This window comes from Acomys russatus, chromosome 19 (genome assembly GCF_903995435.1).
Source record: "Acomys russatus chromosome 19, mAcoRus1.1, whole genome shotgun sequence".
NCBI lineage: Eukaryota > Metazoa > Chordata > Mammalia > Rodentia > Muridae > Acomys > Acomys russatus.
This window is the reverse complement of record NC_067155.1, coordinates 41,081,079-41,083,625: the sequence shown is the minus strand read 5'-3', so window position 1 is coordinate 41,083,625 and position 2,547 is coordinate 41,081,079.

Genomic DNA, 2,547 nt, shown 5'->3' with positions numbered 1-2,547 from the left:
CTCAGAATTTGGGAGGTGGAGACAGAGGAATTAGGACTTTGAGCCCAGCCTGGGCTACATAAACCCCATCTGTCTCACACACACTTAAAGCAGTTTGGTTTTGTTGGAGTGGGGGTGGGAATGGTTGGAGTGTGTGTGTGTTTTGAGACAGGGCATCTCTCTGTAGCCCTGGCTGTCCTGGACTAACTTTGTAGACCAGACTGGCCTCAAACTCACAGAGATCCACCTGACTCTTCCTCCTGAGTGCTGGGATTAAAGATGTGTGCCATTGCACCCCGCTTGGTTGGGTTTTTGGTTTTTTCGAGACTCACTTTGTAGACTAGGCTGGCCTCAAACTCACCAGCGATCAGCCTGCCTCCCAAGTGCTGGAATTAAAGGCGTCACCACCATCCCAGGCCTTGGTGGTGTTCCGCTCCTCCCACCCCCAGGATCTCTGCTTGAAACTAAAGTCATTTTGCCACCACACCCAGCTCCTGTTTTGTTTTTAGTGAGTTGGGACCTTGAGAACCGCTGGATCCGGGACCCCCTTTTGGGTCACAGATCAGATACTTATGTTTACATTAGGATTCATAATAGCAAAATTACAATTATGAAGTAACAATGAAACTAATTTTATGGTTGGGGGTCACCACAGGAGGAACCCTATAAAAGGGCTGCAGCGTTAGGAAGGTTGAGAACCACTGCTCTAGCACTAGCTTTTCCCTGGCAACTCCCTTTGTCTCGCTCATGCGATTGAACCAGCCCCGCCTTGCCCTGCCCACAAACACTCAGTTTATGAGAAGGACAATTCAGGCTTAACTGTAGGCTTCCACAGCAGCCGTGAAAACACAACAGCAGCAGGCTCACTAGGCAAGCTGTCTGTCACCTCAGTGTTCCGGCTAGCCTGCTGGCTCCTTAATGCCAACTCTCAGAAATAGAGACCAGTATCATCAGTTCAGTTTCCGGGAGACCATTTTCCTGAGCTTGCGTGGAGGCTGGGACTGCCATTCTTAGCCACTCAGATCACCCTGTTGAGTCATCAGGTAGACTCAGCTGGCCAGGGTCAAGGCCAATACATGTGGTAACCACGCACAAATAGAGTGGGGGAAACAGCTAACAGAAGTGGATCTCCTGGGCAGAAAGGTCCCACCATTATCCCACCAACAAAGTTCCTGGGTGGAACTCTACTTGGATTGGGGGAGGGGATTGGGATGTCCCATGTACAGAGGTATGTCACTCCATTTGCGACACTAGCCCACTCCTCTCCGCCACTTCTGCATTGCTTGCTTTTATTTATCCGTTTCCTTGAGACAGGCTCTCCCCTATGGCTTCGAACTTGAGACCTTACCTCAACATCCAAGGTGTGTTGCTCTGGACCTCTAGCTTAGTATATTTTGAAAAAGCCAGAGGCAGAGAGGTACAGGCCTGGCCTGTAATCTCAGCACTCGGGGGACTGCCTAAGTGACCTAGCCTCAACTCTTCCGGCCACCCACCCCTCCTAAATACACACGACACCCACTGAACCAACACAAGGCAGATGTGCTGTGTGGAAGCACGGGGGTCCACAGGACCCTGGAGGGGATGGAATACCACATCTTCATTTCGTTTCTGTTTGTTGTAATAGCCCTGGCTGTCCTAGACTCACTTTGTAGACCAGGCTGACCTGGAACTCACAATAAACCACCTGCCTCTGCCTCCTGAGTGCTGGGATTAAAGGCGTGCACCACCACCGCCCAGCTTTCTTTTATTTGAAGCTGGCCTTGAATGTGCTAGGTTGGCACCCCCCCCCCCCCCGCCCACTTGTGTCTGTTGTCTTTATTTTTCTCCAGAAGGGTCTCACTAGCCTGGGTGGGAACTTGGTATGTAGACTGGTCTAGCCTAAACTCATCCCCTTGCCTCTCCTTCCCAGGCTCTCGGACTAAATGCTGTGCACTACCACTCACCGCTTGGGTTCTTGAGTCAGCTGCCTCACTGGCCCTGAATTTGCGATCCTCTTGCCTCAGACTCCCAGGTTCTGGAATCACAAGTGTAAAACCACCACCCCCCCTCCAGCCCCCATGGTGCTGGGAAATCAAACCTAAATCCTCCCACCCGCTAGACAAGTGCTCTACCACGGAGCTACACCCCCGCCTTTGATTTTTATGTATTGTCTTGCCCCCACAATACCACCCAGCCTCATTCCTGAGTGAGGGCGGAAGACACCCACTTCTAATCAAACGTTCAAAAACAAAGCAGTTAAACTCTCTTCAATGAAGAAGCTAGGCAGCACTGACATCAGATCTGTAAGTTTATTTTGCTCAATGTACGACGGCTACATAATGACTCACATTCATGAATATTCCATCACTGAGGAAAACTGCTAAGAATGGTCCGTGTGCAAAATAATTCCTTAGCGAAACACGGAGTGGGGGGCGGGGATCACTTGATTAGACCTTAAAAATAGTTCACTGCATAACATGACGAGAAAGCACAGAGGCGCATTCAGAGAACGTCCGAGGCGTTCTCCTACACTGTAATAGTTATAATTTCACCATGACAAACACCAGACAGTAAGTGTAAGCTAACACT